Raw genomic sequence first — 19896 nt, 5'->3', positions numbered from 1 at the left:
AGACTGCCAATAACTTTTCTGATTGTTTTTGTCCTTAGCAGAGTAATCCTCTTTTTACCATTGTCTAGGGACCTGAAATGTTTTCATCATTGGGTTTTATTTGTCCCTTAGCGGCAGATATTGCCTCTCTGTGTGTGAGGGAGTCTGGCAGTGATAATCCACTGTCAAACGCATCATTAACTCTCATCTTTTTACTGACATTTCCTCCTTAAGTATAATGGTGGTGTGGACCCACTTTTAAATGAGCTAACTTGGGAGGTCTCCTGGGTGGCTCATTAGGTTAAGCATCAGACTTCAGCTCAGGTCATGACCTCATGGTTAGGGTTAGTAGGTTCGAACCCTGCATCGAGCTCTGTGCTGACAGCTCAGAGCCTGGAGCCTGCTTCAGATCCTGTGTCTCCCTCTCTCTTTGACCCTCCCTGACTCACACTCTGTCTCTCTCTCTCTCTCTCTCTCAAGGTTAATAAACATTAAAAAATTTTTTTAATGCGCTAACTTAGGTGAGAGCCCTTAGCAAAGTGTGAAACCCAATATAAACACACCTACAAGTTCTTTGAGCCTCAGTTTCCCCATCTGTATAAGGAGGAAGGTAATCCCCTGACTCTTCTCAAACCAATTCAACTCAGCAGCCATTTTCCAAACACCTGCCAAATGCCAGACAATGCACAACGTCTTAAAGTTACCACACTAAATAGTTCTGACTCCCCAGCCAAGAAACTCATAATCTAAAACATTTTTCCTTTCTTTCCTTTTTCCTCAAAAACCTTTTATTTTTCCTTAAAGGAGTAAGAAGTCAGGGGTTTGTTTAGTAAGAACCCCTAAAGAGAGACCCTTTATCACTCTCTCAAATTTGAGTAACTCCAAAATAATATTAACACCCTTTGACTAGAAATGAAAGAGAAACATACTGTGAGAAGGGGCTCTCCAATAATAAATGTTGAGCAGCTGTAAAAATACAGAGTCAAGTGACACCTTCATCAAGTGTTTGCAAAATTAGAAAATATTATCCCTTTTCTGGGGGTAAAGGGACACTTTTATTTTCTCTGCTAAAGTGAGCCGTGCCTTTTTCAAGGGCCAATAAACTTGAATTTTACAATCTACAAAACAGAAGGAACTGGACTAACATTAAAACAACTTACATACTCTATTGCACATAATTTTTGAGGATGAAAACAACTTTAAACAGAATCTGCCCATAGAACTTCACTTGAGAAATCAACTTCCTGAGATGTTTTAACCACAGCGATGCATATGTAGAATTGCTGTGCCTGCATGATGATGATGTAGATATTGCATGAAATTCTGTATTTGCTTTCTTCATGAGACTGTACGTTCAACTCATAGTCCTTTTGTTAATTTGTTTTCAAGTTTGATTTTTACTCCCAGGGGTCAGGATGGTTGGAGGGAAAGTGCAATCAGATTAATAGCTCTCACGGCTCCCTATCCCCATTCCCCAATCACTAAGTTATCCTCTATTACTTCACCCTGTTTATTTCTTCTCCATTACCAATCAATTTCTAAAGATCTGTTTGATTATTGTCTTCCTTATTAACAGTAGAAGTAAGCTCCATGAACACAAGGATCTGTCTGTCTCGTTCACACTGTAGTAAGGCTCTAGCACCATCCAGGAGGATCTTGCACAGTGCCTGCCACATAGTAGATGTTTGATATATACTCGTCAGATTGAACGTGTAATGTGCTATCCATAACCAAGGCTTAGTCCTCAGTTCAACTCTCATGCATTTGTATTCACTTATTCACTTAAGCTTTGAACAAGTGCTACTAGATGTCAGACACTTTGCTAAGTACTAGGGATGGGACCCAAAGCAGATGTGGTCCTAGCCCCCAGGGGGTTATATTTATGCAAAAGAAATTAACCAAAGTTTTTTCCATTTATTTTCTTTCTCCCTCTTCTTTATCACATATTTGAACTCTTGGGCCATTTAATGTTCTTGCCTCAAGAAAGGGGTGTGAGACCAGCACAGGCTCTTTTGAGTTTCAAAAGTCTGGTTCCTTAGTGCACTGGATTTAAATGAAGTTTGTGGGTCTATATGAGGAGGAAGAAGGTTTTCCTACTCCCTGTCTAGGAAGTAATTCCTATGGCTGTGGGAGAGAAGAAAGAACAAAAAGGTAGGTGGGGCTCGGAGACTAACTGGGGCCACTTCTGGGACACTTTCCAGGAGCAGCAAAACCCCAATCATATTTGTTAGTTTTCAGAGCAGAGGAGACCTGTTCCTCACTGAACCTAGGATGGAAATGCGTACATGGTGTTTTAGGCAGATGGAGCTTTGGGCAGCTTTGGTGAGCTTCCTGCAGCCAGCGTGGTCCAGGCGGAAGATCAGATTGGTTTCCATGAACGAAAAAGGTTCACAGATGTAGCAGGAAGCCCCCACAGGCATGTTTTGCAATCACGGCCTCTCAGTGAAACCCAGTTTGGACAGTGACATCAAGCCATCCAAACGTAGAGTGCCTTGGCACTAGATAAACCTCCTGGAGTCTGGCAATGAATTCAAAGAACAGAGGGCACTGCAAGATGGTGGAGGTTAGCATTGTTCAAGGTCATTAATTGCCAACTCCTGATGTTTCCTTCCTCACGAAGGAAGCGCCTCTGCCCTCTTGGGTAATGACTTATGTGGTCGGTGAGTTTGGGATAAAGAATAAAGCAGGTACTGTTTCTAGAATGTTTCTTAAATGTATTTTCTTTCCTGTGTTCCATGCAAACATTGCCGACTTGTTTTTCAGGTCTTTCCTATTCATTACCTGGATAACTGCAATATAGGCAGTATACCTTCCCGCCTCTCCAGCACACCTGTCCCCATCAATCTACCCACCACATTGCTGTCAGAATTCTCTTTCTGAAGCACATATTTGATTCTGTTACCCCTAGCACCTGGCATTACCAAACCCCTTCTACTTTCTCTACAGCCTCATTTCCTCATCAGATGGCCTCCTAGCCTTCAACACATATTTTCTGTTTATCTCTTCCTTGCAGATCTTGCCACGTGCTGCCTTCTCCATGCCCAGCACTGGCACCCTATAGATGCCACTTCTGCACTTTTCCATATGCATCCAGCCCTCTTCCCACTCGGAAATGGTGCACCAAGAACTTCCACCCAAGAGGAGTTGCTGGCCTGTCTGTCTACACATGCACTGAGTTACTACATTTATTTACTGTTTATTTGTACCTGGTGAGCTGGGTTACTGAGTCTTACAGGCTTGACACTCAGTCCTACCCACTCCCTTATGCTGCTTCTCTCCATGTCGCAAGAGAAATCAGAACCCTGGCTAAGGTTAAGTCGTCTCTCTCACTGTGACACTTCCACACAACACCAGCAACTAGGTGAGGCAGTCAGGTGTCATTGGGCGGGAAATGGAAAGACAGAAAACTGGCTCAAACGGTCTGTCATCTCTCTTTTGTCCATTTGCTGCATTGGGGTTATCTAGAATCCTAGAAGGTGAAGAGGTCAGCTAGAAGGAGTCATGCTCTAAACTCCCACTCCTTCCCCCTCTCACTGCACACTGTTTAATAAAGCCTTTATTACACTATATTTGCAATTAATTTTGGCAGCAAAGGGAGGCATATGTCTCTCCTACTAGACTGAGCCCTGTATGTCAACGTCCATATGTTATTTTTTTGTCCCTCGCACAAGACATAGTACAGTAATCAATAAATTATTACAGAATACATTTTTAATGTTACTTTTGAGAGAGAGAGACATAGCACAAGTTGGGGAGGGGCAGAGAGAAAGGGAGACAGAATCTGAGCTATCAGCTCAGAGCCTGACACAGAGCTCAAATTCACAGATTGTGAGATCATGACCTGAGCCAAAGTCAGACACTTAACCAAGTGAGCCACCCAGGTGCCCCTACAGAATACATTTTTAGGGTTATTTATTGTCTTAGCTGTTTCCTGCTTCTAGCAGAGAAAGACAAAGTGAATGAAAAAGAAAATGAGGTAGGAATTGAAGCCTGTCTACAGTAGCCAGTTCTACTAATGTTGGAATGATATAATGGGTTTTGCTGAAGAAGGAAGTGTATTCTGCCCAAATTTGGCAATAAAACTCACAGTATGATCACAGTGGAAGGATTATAAAAGCACATACTCAAACACTGTTGATTTGCCCAACATTTTGAAAAAACACAACAGAATGATTTTGGCTTGGAAAGGTAGAAAAAGCCTAAAAGCAAAATACAAGGTTAGTGCATTTCAAGGCAATAACGTTCAGACTTCTGTTCCTATAGGTTAATTAATCACGTTGCTGAAGAATTGATTTGGCACAAGGGAGCTATGTGTTGCCACAGTGCTCTGAAAGTGCAGAAATTATCCCATAACTAAGCCCACCAGAACCACATGACTGTTGGTGTTTCACAGTGGAGAAATTCATCTTTCATCAGCAAAATACAGGAAGGGAAAGCAGGAGGACAAAACAAATTGGGTGGATAATAGACTTACCTTGTCATCTAGACAGTCCAAGTCAGGTATTTCTCTGAAATGGGACATGAAATGATGTTTGTGGGCAGATTTATATACTAAGCAGTTCTGTCATTCAGGGAAGTAAACAATGCACTTAATCCAATGCCAGCTGTTTTATTTTTGTGTGGGGGTCACATGCGTTATATATAGCCTTGTGAACCCCACGAAAAATAAATAAAATTTAAAAACTGTCACCAAATTAGATACATGGATTATTTCTCTCCATGGCAAAAGTGCTCCATGTAAGGAAAATCTGAAAGAAATAGGGTGTGTGTGTGTGTGTGTGTGTGTGTGTGTGTGTGTGTGTCTACACACCTTTTTGTGTGCATACATGTACCACATGTATACATATATACACACTTTGGAGGAATGTAAAATATTTAATAAACTAAAGTCTACCAAATTTCAAATTTGACCACACTGAGGGTCCTTGCTCACCAATGGACCTCCTACTATGAATTATAGAAGATGAGAAATCTGTGACGTTATCTCTGTGTTCTCATTATTGCCAAGATTGTTCATTGATTATGTTCCTTCTGTCTGTTTGGAGTAGCATATTCTTGACTAGTATTTCACCAAATTTAAGACGCCATCCATTATAAGACATGCCATTATTTTATTTATCACTAAAAATGAAAAAAAAGAGGCATTTAAAACATGACATAGTACTTTGAATTTTTGTCTTATGGCCCCTTTAAGTAAGTCTAAGAACTGTTTGAACGTAGATTTTATAGAAGGGAAAATGAAACACAAATAAATTGTGATATTCCTAAAACTTCTTTACATTCAAAATGGAATTCTTTGGAATCTCTTTTTTGAATCAGAGTTGTCATCCACATTTTTTCACAATAACATCCTCTCTGCCATCAAAATGAAGCATTTCTTTTTTTGAAATTTTATTCATTTACTTTTGAGAGAGAGTGAGTGAGAGCAGGGAACGGGCAGAGAGAGAGGAGACAGAGATCTGAAGCAGGCTCCAGGCTCTGAGCTGTAAACGCAGAGTGCAATATGGGGCTCAAACTCATGAACCATGAGATCAGGACCTGAACCAAAATTAGATGCTTAACCGACTGAGCCACCCAGGCGCCCCAAAGTGAAGCATTTCTTAAAGGAACGGTACACTCCTCTCTCTAGGATTTTCTCCCCCGTCTTTGACATCTATTCTGCAGTTTTTTTGCTGGCACCTATTTTTTTTTAATCTTTTCAAAAGGATTTAATAGATCTTTTGATAGCAGTCAAGATGCACATTCCTTTCTAGTCCTTAAACCCTTTATCCACTGAGAAGTAATGGTGTAACAGTTCATTCATGCCATAGGAGAAGCAACTAACTTCGTGCATGAGCAGGCAAAGACTGCTCTATCATCTTGGTTGTCTGGCCAACGGAAATGCAGACACCACTGACTGTAAGACACATCTTATAATATATTCAGTTTTCCTGAGATGAGGATTTGTGTGAATTAGGAAGAAAAAACAGTAGGGAAATAGAGAAATCGGATGAACACATAAGCAAGGAGGGGAACCACCCAAGGGTGTGATTCGAGCAAAACCTACTCAGGGGTCTGGAGGGCACTTCGGCTCAGCCCTACAGATGAGCTCTGGAGACCCTGTAAGTCCTGTCTCAGCTCTACAAGTCAGAGGTCAGGGAGCAGCTAGTATTTTATACCCCGCACCATCCGACACGGTGTATGGGAGTCCAGGGAGGGAGATGTACATTTGCAGGTACTTCCAGTTGTGCGTAGAAAAAGGGAGTTTCCTGCAGCCTGGCATTATCCCACCTCTTCAGGCCAGATAAGCAAAAAGATGCAGGTGCTGGATGTCAGGAGTGAAAGCCCACAGGCTGATAACGTCCATGAGAGGCGTAGAGGGATCCGAGAGCACCAACAATGTTATGCACCCTAGTGTCAAAGACACTTAAGTGGAAAATAGATCAGTGAAATGTGGTATTAAAGATCAAATATCCTTGTTTCTAGATCATCCCAATCTTAAAATTGAGTTAAAGATGAAATGCTTTTACAAAAATTTTGAAAACAAAATGGGCTTTCTCAAAAATTATTTAATTCAATCAGAATGATTTTAAAAGCTATTGCTAAAAACGGTAACAGAAAATCCTTAAAGGAGATCAAATTATTTGATCCCACATTGATGAGAGTCAAATGTATAAATGATCCAGGACAGATAATTCTGGTTTATTTACTCTGTGAAGCGAATCTTTGAGGCTGTGAACAATACAAACTCCCTCAATAGTCTTTTCCAGTGCTTTCTTTCCTGCCAGTTTCAAGGAAATTAGAAACAAACCTCCCCACCTGGGATATGAGGCTTCCCTAGAATTATTAATTACTTAAGATATGATTTTTAAAACAAAGTAATTTTTTAAGTTTATTGATTTATTTTGAGAGTGACAGACTGTGTGTGCCTGAGCCGTGGAGGGGCAGAGAGAAAGGGAGAGAATCCCCAGCAGGCTCAAAGCAGTCAGCACAGAGCCTCATGCAGGTCTTGAACCCAGAACCATGAGATCGTGACCTGAGTTGAAATCAAGAGTTGGATGCTTAACCAACTGAACCACCCAGGTGCCCCAAAAATCAAACTATTTTTAAGACATGACACTCTATGCTAATGAGCATATATGACATTAATATTTTCAGTATTATCAAGTCATAAACCTCCTGGAAAATAGTCTTGGAATATCTGTTAAGAGCCTTAAAAAATGTTTATATTTTTTGACCCTGTAAGTTCTACTACTGTGAATTTATTCTTACAAAAAATCTTGTATTTAAAGTTTTCCTGAGGGATACTTAAAATAGTAATAAATAGGGGCGCTTGGATGGCTCAGTCAGGTAAGTGCTGACTTCAGCTCACATCATGATTTCATGGTTCGTGGGTTTGAGCCCCACATCAGGCTCTGTGCTGACAGCTCAGAGCCTGGAGCCTGCTTCAGATTCTGTGTCTCCCTCTCTCTCTGCCCCTCCCCTACTCACACTCTATCTACCTCTCTCTCTCAAAAATAAATGAACATTTAAAAAATTTAAATAGGAAAAAATACCTATATACGCCTCAAACTAGGAGAATATCTAAACAAAATATGGTATCTAATATAATTGAAAATGTTTAATAATATTTGATGACCCAGGGAAAGTTTCCCAATATAACAGTAAATGAAAATAAAATAAAACAGAATTCTGTATGCAGTGTGATACCAACAGTATTTTATATATAATACCATACAAGAACCTGAAGAAAATATTAGATGACATTATTAGTGATATTTTAGTCATCGTATTTTTCTCCATTTCAAAATTCTCTACACTAAGCTTGTCTCTTCTAAGAAAAATTAAATGTTAGTAATATTATATATGTATGGGAAAAAGTATATCTCATTTGATTATTTTATATATTCTAGGAGAATTTTGCTTTAAAATTCTGTTTACAGTCTAGTAAAAATTTGTAAGGTTTACAGGAGCTAGAAAAATGAATGCTTACCCAATGGTATAAATGAGACCCGACCTGTATCCTTATAATTACATCAATTACTGTGAAATCAACAACAAAAACCAAAAAAAAACCCAGGATGTGCATTTAGTATCTGTGTCTCCACCTATGAGGGGTACACTTCTGTGGTCAGATTCACAGCATTGGGTGCTTATTTGGGATTTTTGTCTTCCTAGAAAGCAAGAGTTGTCACCGATGTGGTATTTCCTTTTTCATTCTCTGGCGAGGGTCAGGTTGGATAGCAGAGCAAGGACTAACTCTGAAGGTCAATTTAAATATCTCCCAGCAGTACCACTGAGTGAGTCATTCTGCAGGGCACCCGAATTTGCCAGCTATCTGCTGCCATTGTCAAAGATCCTGGTCCTATTTTCTCTCCACTGAAAACCTTCATGGAGTGAAAATAGCACTGGAATCTAGCTGAGCGAACACATCATTAGGTTTTTCACATTTACTCCTTGTACCAGAGCCAGGTCTGACATGTTCTTCCTCTGGAGACAGTGCCTGTTGCAGAATGCTGCCCCAACACATTAGGTGAGCCTCGGAATACTCTTTGCAGGAAGCACAAAATCTTAGGGTCAATACGAACTTACAAGTCCCTCCAGTCCAACCATCTTTCAATGAAAAGTATCCTTTTTTTTTTTTTTAGAGCATTCTTAACCAATAGCTACTTAAGGCTTTGCTGGGATATGCTGAGCAGGAACTTCATAATTCCTTTTAGAAATTCTTATTCTGCCTAAAGATTTTTTTAAAAATCTCGTCTCCTATAACATTCAACCACGATATTGATTTACCAACTAGAAATAACCTGTGAATAGGCCTTCTCACACACATTTCCTTCACTGGCCAGGGGCTGCCTTCCCATCAGAGACTGGACTGGACTTCAGTCGCACTGTGGTGTTTTAGAGCCCATCTGAATGGCATCATCTGCATGGAAATTCTGGCTCTCTCTCATGTTAGGAGTTGAACTGTGTCTTCCCCAAATTCATATGTTGAAATTCGAACCCCCGGTACCTCAGAATGTAACCTTATTTGGAGACAGGCTCCTTACAAAGGTAATCAAGTTAAAATGAGGTCATTAGAATGGGCCTTAATCCGACATGACTAGTATCCTTATTAAAAGGGGAAATTTGGAGACAGACACACGTACATGGGAAACACCATATGGAGACCTGAGTTATATGACCACAAGCCCAAGAACTACCAAAATCTAGGAGAGGGGTCTGGAACAGAACCTGCCTCAGTGCCTTCAGAAGCACCATGGCCCTGTCAACACCTCTGTCTCATGTCTCTAGCCAGCAGAACTGTGAGACAATAAAGTTCTGTTGTTTAAACCACTAAATTCACGATGCTTTGTTCCAGCAGTCCTAGCAAACAAATACACCCCCAATCCAGAAGTGACCCCTTCAAATTAGAAAAACAGTAATAATTACAGCACTAACTTCCCTGGGTGACTGGTCCCACTGTTGGTCATTCTTTGTAGATGTGAGCTCTTACCCTATGGAGATCAGAAGTCAGCTCTCTTGGAGGCATACCTGACTCCTCCCTTACGAAGTGAGCTCATTAGACTGTGAGTACAAATGAACAAACCTCCAAGTTCCCCATGGGCTGAGGCGCAGCTCTGAGGTCCTTAGTTGCACATTGGAGTCACTCAGGGAGGGTTTTAAAATTACGAAGCCTAGCCAAACCCCAGACTCATGAAGTCTGGGTCTCTGGGAGGAGGATCCAGGCACCTGCGTCTTAAAGAGCTCCCAGTAATTACAGAGTATAGCAAGGGTGAGAATCATTCCCCTAGCCTGCCACGGGATCCAGGTAAGTTACATTCTTGAGTATGTGTATTTTTAGAGTCACAAAATGGAAATTGTAATCTCAACAATGCTTGGAGTCAGACGCGCATACACATATCCCCCAACTGCATGATTTCCTTTGATAACACCTCCCCTTTTTGCACACTTTAAGACTGTCCCCTGGGGCACCTGGGTGGCTCAGTCAGTTAAGCATTTGACTCGATTTTGGCTCAAGTCATGATCTCATGGTTTCTGAGTTCAAGCACCGCATCAGACTCTGTGCTAATAGAGTGGAGCCTGCTTGGGATTTTCTTTCCTTGTCTCTCTGCCCCTCCCCTGTTTGTGCGCTCACTCACACTCTCTCTCTCTCAAAATAAATAAATAAACATTAAAAAAAAAAGACCCTCCCTAAATCCCATGGTCTTTTTGTTGTTAATAATAACGTCGCCGACTTACAGGTATATAGAATTTACAATATAAAGTTGGCATCTCACAATAACCTGGTAAAGTAGTCATGGTAACCATTCTTTCTATTTTATATATGAAAAACTGAGGCTCAAATGAATTATGTGACTTTCCCAAGCCATGTTATGGTTACCAACTTGTCCCAGTTTACTCTGGGACTCTCCTGGGTTTTTTTTTTTTTAATTTTTTTAATTAATTTTTGATACAGGAGAGACAGAGCATGAGAGGGGGAGGGTCAGGGAGAGAAGGAGACACAGAACTGGAAGCAGGCTCCAGGCTCTGAGCTAGCCGTCAGCACAGAGCCCGACGCGGGGCTCGAACCCACGAACGTGAGCTCTGACCTGAGCCGAAGTCGGAGGCTCAACCGACTGAGCCACCCAGGCGCCCCTGGATTTTTCTTTTTTAAAGTTTGCTTATTTATTTTGAGAGAGAGAGAGAGAGAGAGAGAGAAAATGTGTGGGGGAGAGGCAGAGAAAGAGGGAGACAGAGAGAGAGACAATCCCAAGCAGGCTCCCCACTGTCAGCATAGAGCCCGATGCAGGGCACAAACCCACAAACCGTGAGATCATGACCTGAGCCGAAGTCGGACGCGTAACTGACTGAGCCACCCAGGTGTCCCAACTTTCCTGGTTTTAAAACTGAAGGTCCCACTACCTGGGAAACCACCTCCCCCTCAGTCTTGGGCAAGCCAGGGTGGTCAGTCAACCTGCACCTGTGGCAAGAGGCTGAGCTAAATCCCAGTCATTTCCTCTGAAGGACTGTAGAGCTTGGGTAAGCCAACCCCTCCTTTGAGGGAGGAAAGAAAATCTTGGATCTGTGTCCAGAACTCCTGCTGGAAGTCCTTCCACTCACAGATGTTGAGGGGCTGCCAGGGCACAAAGGAAGAAGAGCAGCCATGTCTCCTCCTTGAGCCACGTTCAGGGCACATTCGCTAGGACTGGAAATTCTGATGCCACAGAGCAGAAAGCTGTGTCAGCCTGTGAAGTTTGTTTCTGTTTTTCCTTTTGTTTTGTTGCTGTTGGGTTGTTATGATTTGGGCTTACTTAATATCTTTAAAATAATCCTATAGAGAATTGGCTTTCTTGCACAGTATTCAAGTCGCTGAATTTCTAACCCACGCATAGGTACACTTGACCATCACCGTAATGAAGCTACCTCACAAGCTCCCTCCTGCCAGCCTCTCATAGACACACCCCAAATTCTGTCAATCACTGCCCCATTCCCTGTAACTATAGTTTTTCTCTTCAGGAATATGTATTCAGAGACCGTGTAGCCTTCTGAGACTGGCCCCCTTCCCTCAGTAGAACGCCTTCAAGAGTCACGCAGGCTGTTGCATGTGCCACTAGTCAGTTCATTTTCATTACTGAGGAGCATTCCACTGTATGGATGTACCACCGTCTGTCTGTCCACCCACTGAAAGACATTTTGGTTGTTCCAAGTTTGAGTTATTTTGAATAGAGCTGCTATAAACATTCATGTACTGGTGTTTGTTTTGCAATTATGGTTTTTTTTAAAAAATCATATAAAATTTGTGTCTTGGTTTTTGTATAAACATATGTGTCCACTTCTCTAGGGGAAATACCCAGAAGCAGGATTCCTTGATTGTGTGGTGTATGAGTTGTCTATTGCTGTCATACAGATTACCACAAACTTCATGGCTTCAACAGTGCAGATGTGTTCTTACTTCATAGTTCTGTAGGTCCGAAGCCCAATCCGCATCCTAGCAGGCTAAACCTCAGCTATCCGCAGGGCTGCACTCCTTTCTGGAGGCTCTAGAAAAGAACCCCTTTCCTTGTTCATGCCAGTTATTGGCAGAATTCAGTTCCTTGCAGTTGTGTAACTGAGAGCTTTCTCCTTCCGTGGCTTAGGGCCCCCTTTCTCCACCTTCAAAGCCAGCAGCGGCCAGCTGTGTCCTCCTCACATCACGTCTCTCTCTGACCCAGCAGGAAGTTCTGTGCGTTCAGGGGCTCGTGTGATTAGATTGGACGCACTCAGATACTCCAGCATAATGTCGCCATTTCAAAGTCCCTATCCTCAACCACACCTGCAAAGTAGTACTTTTGCCTTTGAAAGTACTACTGTCATAGGATCTGGGAATTAGGGCATGAGCATCTTTGAGGGAACATGTGCCTGTCTACTTACCTTTTCAAGAATCTTCCAAGCTATTTTATAGGATGACTGTCCCATTTTACATTCCTGTGTGCGATGTGTGAGAGTTCCAGGGGCTCCATGTCCTTGTTAGCACTGGGTGTTGTCATGATTATCTTGTTTTGGCCCGTCTCGTGGTTATGTAGTAGTATCCTATCATGGTTTAAGTACGCACGCCCCTCATGGCTAATAATGTTGAACAGTATTTCATGGGCTTGTTTTCATCTGTGTATCCTCTTTAGTGAAATGTCTGTTCAAGTCTTTTGCCCATTTTTAAAGCTGGGTTATTTTCTTGCTACTAAGTTTTGAGAGTTCTTTATACATTGTGGAGGCAAGTCCTTTGTCAGATATGTGATTTTCAAATATTCTCTTGCCTAAATCCAGTTTTTGTACATTTCACCCTGATAACAATTGTAAATATACAGTTTTCCTGCACCTCGGGTTCTGTTAAGGTTGGCCTAGACTACAGAGTGATTCAGTTTGGGATTCTAGGCCAGGATATGTCAGATCTGGAAATAGCTTGCCTTCTCCTACTTATAGTAGATCCCAGGTATCCCCAAATCACAATTCAGTCCAATCATACATTCTCAGAGAATACAACTTGTGTACTATTTTTTTTAAATGTTATGAGATCACAGGATCTTAAAGGAAAACACCAATGCTGCCTAAATCCATTGCATCCACAACTTCTTTCCCACTAGTGTCCCTACAATCTAACCAACATTGTGTAACTATGGATGTAGCCTTCACAAGTAGACCATTACTGGAGTTAAATGACAGGAAGTAAGAGTGAATTTGGGGAACACTACAGAGCCATTCCTAACAGAAGGGACAGATTTTTCATATCACTGAGTTGTGTAAGATATACAGACACCACATCTTCTTGGAAGAATATGACTTCTGAGGTCTAAAGACACCTGCTGATGCTCACAGAGGAAATGCTGAAAGTTTGGCAGATATGGGAGATTTTATTGTGAGCCTCCTGAAAATTCCTGTCTTATGTCTGAGCACTTTGGAGCTGTTCCGAGAATTACCTCCAGAAATCTAAAGTTGCCAGAAACCACCCCAGAGAATTTGAAAATCACAATCCTACCTGTACCAAGTAGAATTTTTTGTCAGTCAGGAACCTGACAGGAAATAGAAGCCACCACAGATGGTCCAGCTGAAGGCACAACTTATATTTTGGTGAAGGTTCAGGGAAAAACAAGTGACACTGAAATACCCAGAAACCGACAACAGTTAGAAGCCATTTGCACCTTCAGACCTGAGGGATAAGATGAAATGCTGCCATAAACTACTGAGAACTGGACTGTCGAGAAGGCTCCCCACTGGAGCTGTAGTTGTGCACAGGCGGGGCTACTATCAGAACATGGTGTCACAGCAAGAAGGGCCAAAAAGGAAGACAGTTTGCCCTGATCTTGCTCTCCTCCCATTCCCCCTTCCGCTGTGGGTGCTTCCAGTTGCTGGAAGGAAGCCAACACAAAACACCCAGCAGGAGCCCAGGGAGGTATTCCGCTGAGCTCCTCTTCTTCCTGGGGCTGAGGGAGCACATGGAGGACAGTCAGCATAAGGAATAATCCAAGGATTCCTGATGTGTGTCTCGGAGATCTGCTATCTGGAAAATATCATCAGAAAGAATAAACAAATCCATTCATTCCTTGGTGGAAATCCTTGCCTGCCTTCTAGGGACGCAGGTGCTGCCCGTCCACGGGATGAGCACAGTCCTCACTCTCACAGCGCTTACAGGCCAGCAGGAGAGGCAGATGAATAGACTCAGTGGAGGGGAGGAAGAGCGTGTGATGGATGAACAAAGTGGAGGCATCTAACACAGGTAAGAGAAATCAAGGAGGGCTTCTTGGAGGAAGTTATGTCTAAAAGGAGATTTAATAATTCGTAAGCATTAGCCAGGTATGTGGGGGTGTGGGAAGGTAAAGGGAGCTCCCTAAGTAATGGCAGGGCGTTGAGAACAAAGTGTGATATAGTGGTGTTCAGTATAGCCAGAGCATCGATTCGGGGGTGGGCAACGGGATCAGGGCAATGGGAATGGCTTGACATAAGTCTATAGAAGTGAGCATGGCCAGATCTCAAAAGACCTTACAAGCATGTTAAGAAGCTTGGACATTATCCTAAGAATAAGGGCAAGGAATGGAAACACTATAAGCAAAGTAATAGCATCGTCAGATTTTTGTAAGGCCCTCCAAGGTGTGAAGACAGGTGGGTAAGAAATAGGAACGGAGGGAGTCTTCACCAACTGGCTCCTTCTCTGGCTGAGACCCTAGCCGACTGTCTCAAAGTCTCTGACCTGCTCTTCCCCCACCCCTATGAGAAAGAAATAATCGAGCCAGCCCTGCCTACCTCACGGGATTGTGGCTCGCAGTGGCTCTGGCAATTAGCACTCATAATTCCAAGCAGTGCTAGGGTGAAGAGAAAACGTGGCTGATGTTGTTTTATTTTCCAAGGAAATCTGCACAGTCCTCGGACCCGTTTCCCAGAGACCGGAGAGGAAACGGAGAACGGTGCACCAATGGAGCCAGCACCCTGGAAAGAACATGCACGTTCGTAGATTTCGAAACGGAGATCCTGTTCTCCCCACTGTGTGACTCATGATCCCTGTCCAATAAATATGAATTGATGAACGGCTGAGTGGGGCTTTGTTTTGTTTTGTTTTCATTTTTGCAAACCCTCTTATGACCGCGGAGGGAAAGCTAAATTAATGCCATATGCCTGTAAAAATCCTTCTGACATCTTTTATTGTAATGGAAGATGACAACGGTTATCAGAGCAGAAGGAACATGCTTGAGCAAAAGTAAATACCAAACACCTTTTGGGAAACAAAGCACCTCCTGGTGACCTTTGCAGCTGCTCAGCTTCCTCAAGTATGGCAGCCGGAGTTGTCTGCTGAGAGTGGGGCCCGGATTTTCCCTGTCTCTCGGAGTATGCCCCCTCCCTCCCCTGGGCTGTGCCGGATTTTAAATGTCATAGTAATCACATCTTTCCCCAGGATAACATGAAATATCATTGGAGCTTAATGGAGATGAACAAATGATCAAATTCAGATGTTACTGATATATTACAATGGAGGAATTACATCTATTTCACGAGCTGCAAACTCTCTGAATTTTGTAACACAATGAAAATGAAATAGCAGAAGCTATTTCTGAATCCCTGCCATGCATTCTGCCCTGTTCCAAGTAATTCACGCCTATCACCTCGTTCAGTCGCCCTGAGAGCCTTTCAAGGTGGGCATCATTATCCCCATAAACACATAAAGTCAGATAAATTTGTGGACCGTCCTCCACCCCCACCCTGCCCTTAGGCTATATGACCTTGTTGAAGTTACTGAACTGCTCTAAGCCTCATCTGCACAACGGAAATAACCAGACCAAGCTGATGAGTGTGGGGGGTCGTGTTAAATATGCTGTTATGTGCAGCGCAGCGGAGCAGTGCCTGCCGCGCAGTAGTCGCTGTATTAGGGTTCTCCAGAGACACTGATCCCTAGGAGATATATGTATAGCACATGTGCATATCTATGATTTGTTATAAGGAATTGGCTCAAGCAATAATGGAGGCTGAGTAGTCCCGCCATCTGCAAGCTGGAGACTTGGGAGAGCTGGACGTGTAGTTCCCAGTCTGAGTCCAAACGCCAGAGATCCAGGAGAACCCGCTTCAGTCAGAGTGCAAGAGGAAGCCAATGGCCCGCCTGGAAAACAGGTAAAAAGAAAAGAATTCTTTCTTCCTCAGCTATTTGGTCTACACAAGTCTTCAATGGATTGAATGGGATCCCCCCACACTGTAGAGGTCAGTTTGTCTACCAATTCAAATGTTCATTTCATCCAGAAATGCCCCTACAGACACACCCAGAAATAATGTTTAACCAAATAGCTGGGCACAAAAATTATCCTGAGCACTTACTAAATGATGTTTTTTTTTTTTTTAGCAATATTGTTGCTATTGTTATTGCTGTGGACTTGGCATTCTATGTCTGTCTAGCCATTGTATCGCATTGCTCTAAACCAAGGACAGTCATTAGCATAATGATAATGAAATAAAAAAACCACATAATTTTTTCTTCCCTCTGAAAATTGTTCAACATCTTGCACATTTAATTCATCCCAAGGGTTCTAACCAATGAGACTATTTTCCCTAAAACTCTTGGGGAAAGATGAGAATGTAGTAATTCAGAAATAGACTAATGCCACATATTGATCCTAGGGCACTAAAGACGGGGCAGCTTAAACCAACAGTGCCTTGCCAGCCCTCCAGGCTAGGGCTGTGCGTGGTATGTAACTGAGAAGGGAAACGCTTAGACCATGAATTAAAAGGCACATCGTAGGGTTGAATCATCTTATTACAGTCTCCCATATTACACTAAATAAAAAAGAAGATTGCGCACCTGGGTGGCTCAGTCAATTGAGAGTCAGACTTCAGCTCAGGTCACAATCTCATGGTTTGTGGGTTTGAGCCCCTCATCAGGCTCTGTGCTCACAGCTTGGAGCCTGGAGCCTGTTTTGGATTCTGTATCTCCCTCTTTTTCTGCCCCTCTTTACTTATGTGCTCTCGCTCACACTCTCTCTCCCTCTCAAAAATAAATAAGCGTTAAAAAAATTTACAGAAAAGAGAAACAAGTCAAAATCTGAAAGCAGATATATAATCTCCATCCAAATGACCCATGGCACTTTCCTGGACCCAAACCTATATTGCATTTACTAAGATGCCTGCTTTCTACCCATCACCTCCATGTCTGATGGTGGAACCAACAAGAACTGAGCTGGGAACGCAGCTCTGCCACATGCTGACAATGGTACCTTGAGCCACATACTCCTCTCTGAGCTGCAGGTCCTCCCTCCATTGAGCATAAAACCAACTCCACATAGCCCTTAGGAAGGCTGAGGAAAGTGCTTAGTTAGCTCTGTGTCTGGCGCCTAATAAGGCATCCATGAACGTGGACTTCCTCTCCACTCTCCGTCTCCCACCCCAAAAAGGAATCTTTTCCCTAAATTACTATCATTTGAAGGTGGCTGAAAGGTGGCATTCATCTTCTGTAGAAGATAGCTAGAACAGCACCCATCAAGCCCACTGGTTATCCAACAATACTAAGACTCCATGAGGGCTATGAACAGAGGAAGAGATGTGCAGGTAAGATTCCCACCCCCTGCTCACTCCTCCACTTCAACTAGATTTCATTTTGCTCACTTTATGTATGCATGCTTCCGTTTAAGATTTTATTTTAACGGGGCACCTGGGTAGCTCAGTCAGTTAAGCATCTGACTTTGGCTCAGGTCATGATCTCACAGTCAGTGGGTTCAAGCCTCGCATTGGGCTCTGTGCTGACAGCTCAGAGCCTGGAGCCTGTTTCAGATTCAGTGTCTCCCTGTCTCTCTGCCCCTCCCTCGCTCACCTCTCTCAAAATAAAACAAAGACATAAAAAATTTTTTTTAAAGATTTTATTTTAACAAAGGGGTCCTCAGAGAAAAATTGCAAACCATGATCTAGTACAACTCTATTTTAGAGATGAGGAAACAGAGACTCCAAAGGTAATGCAACAAATTCTACAACCATTGAAACAGGATTAAAACACCAGTTCTTGGGCCCCTAGGTTACTACGCTTCCTGTCATTTGAAGCTGTAACACCTCACTATGACTAGGATGGGAATGGGAAGGTGGTGTGAGAAGAGAGCCTCTATCATCACAGGAAAACACGACTGACCCACATTTCCACTGAGGAGAGTTTCTCATGAAAAAAGTCTAGACAGAAGAGAGTTTTTCTTATAGCCCAGAGGTCATGATGGATACATAAGCTGCACCATATAGCCTATGGAAGTCCAAACCTCTCGGCAGAGTTTCTTTCTATTCCAAGCCTCATCCTACCTCATGTCAATGACACAGAATAATCTGTGTTTTGCTTTCTGCTATAAAAGTGGAGTTTATTCAGCTTTACTGAAGATGGGGGTTGGGGGGGTGTAGATGATGGCGGTGGTGCAGATGTCACACTGCGAAGCTCATAACCTCAATCACACCAGCATCTCGTTCTTACCCTTTCTCCTTGTTTCCCCTCACCTCCTCCATCAGTGTTGCCATATAAAACTCCGAATTGTTCTCCCATTATGTGGAGCAATTCTGTTTTTCTCCCCTTCTTGAATATCCAAATCTATCCAGGTGCCTAATAGATTTGAAAAAGTCTTCATGCTATCAATAACCACCCATATTAAGATATAATTGTGGTTACAGATAGAAAAACAATGTTTAATAAAGCCTGAAATTGACTTACATTCTATTATAGGAAAAACAGAGGCATCTATGATAAAATGAGAAATTAGAGCAATGGTCTTGAATTTTTCCTACTTAATTTTACCTTCCCTTTGGAGTGCTCTTATAACCCTTGCTACTGTCTTGGCCAGACCCTGGAGAATGTTATATTCACCTTAAAACTCACAGCACAGGCTTGGGACCTAATTTTTCTCCTTGGTTCCCTTAGGCAACATGGAGAGGGGGCAGCTGCATATTAAGATGATTAAATGGCTTCTGAAATGGTGGACCAACACTCTCACCAGGGATAACTAGATAATCTGCACAATATTTTATTTTAATCTGCTCAAAGTCACTGGAGGGCTAAAAAATAAAATAATAAAATGATAATTTATAAAAAGCAATGAGAAAATATGAGACTGAGATTTGAGAAAAAGACGGAAACCAACAGAGGTAAGTTCAACAATTGGATGTCTTTACTCTTAGTATCTGCTGATTCCATAAGGGGTTGATGAGAGTCCAAGTTACTGAACAGAAATTTGGACAGATTAATTAGAGTTAGAGAGACCAAAATTGCACTCTAGAGTCACCAAAGAAGCACTGATAAACTTTTGAAACTCTAAGGGCTCAACACCCTATGAGTAAGGGTAAAATGGAAGATTAACCCTTAAATAAATTGAAGCCAAGATTTAAACATTTCAGTCCCTGAAAATAGATTAACATGACCCCAGATTTTTAGTGCCCCTGTCTTCCTTACAGAAACATAACTCCTCTTTGGGAAAAGAAAACACCATCATAAGCCTTTCCCCCCCCTAATTTTCATCATATGATGCCAGGACATAATCAAAATGAACAAGTACCATGAGAAGACAAGGCAAAACACCCAAGAACCAAAAGAAAAAAAAAAGATCCACGCAGTTCTAGATAATAAAATTATTAATCACAAACTTTAGGATAACAATGCTTATAAAAGAGATAAAAGACTGCATTCAGAATTTTGGCCAATTACTGGAAATTACAAAAAATAATCAAATGGAAATTTTAGAACTAAAATAAAGTACAATAACCAAAAGTAAGAATTCTATGGATGTATTTAATAGCAGTTAGACACAGTGTAAACCAAGAAGATAGAAGAAAATATCTAGAACTATGCAAGAAAGAAAAAAAGGATAAAAGTACAGGCGACCTAGGGCATATGAAATACATCAAAAAGTGTTAACATCTGTGTAATGAGTCTCAGAGTGAGACTATAGAAAGAATGGAGGAAAAGAAATATTTGAACATATATTGGTT

This window comes from Suricata suricatta, chromosome 17 (genome assembly GCF_006229205.1).
Source record: "Suricata suricatta isolate VVHF042 chromosome 17, meerkat_22Aug2017_6uvM2_HiC, whole genome shotgun sequence".
Lineage (NCBI taxonomy): Eukaryota > Metazoa > Chordata > Mammalia > Carnivora > Herpestidae > Suricata > Suricata suricatta.
The sequence above is the reverse complement of the archived record's forward strand: the minus strand, read 5'-3'. Positions refer to the sequence as shown.